This window comes from Octopus bimaculoides, chromosome 6 (genome assembly GCF_001194135.2).
Source record: "Octopus bimaculoides isolate UCB-OBI-ISO-001 chromosome 6, ASM119413v2, whole genome shotgun sequence".
In the NCBI taxonomy this organism is placed as follows: Eukaryota; Metazoa; Mollusca; class Cephalopoda; order Octopoda; family Octopodidae; genus Octopus; species Octopus bimaculoides.
Window position 1 is genome coordinate 19963772 of NC_068986.1, and position 589 is coordinate 19964360.

A 589-nucleotide genomic window follows, 5' to 3' on the forward strand; every position below is an offset into this window, starting at 1 on the left:
ACATTCAATACTTTATTTCATGGTGCCATCCATTTTTATTTTATTTTATATTATATATTGTATATTATATTATATATTGTATATTCCATATTCTATACCCCACATTGGTTCTGCAGGAATATAAATAAAACATAAAAAACAGACAGTGTTGGAACTCTTTTAAACAAAATAATATATTCCTCTATACACAATCATACAAAAAAAACACCTTTTTTGTATTTATTTTTACTCGCATATATATATATATATATATATATATACTTGAACAATCATATATCTTACATCTTTGATTTAAGTGAGACTGAAGTGTCTTAGCCTCGGAAATATTGTAAACCATCGTAACAAGATTTGAAACAAGGACATCTAAAAAAAAAAATAGAATATTAAGACAACTTAATTATCTACAAAACTCGTGTTTATGTATATATAGTTCTGTTGTTATCTCAAATAAACCAGACATGTTTTTTTGTTATTTTGCATCTATTTCTGAGTTCTATGAAAAATGTTCACGCTTCTCAGAACCACCCACTTCTAACTCCCTATCTCTCTCTCTCTCTCTCTCTCTCTCTCTCTCTCTCTCTCTCTCTCT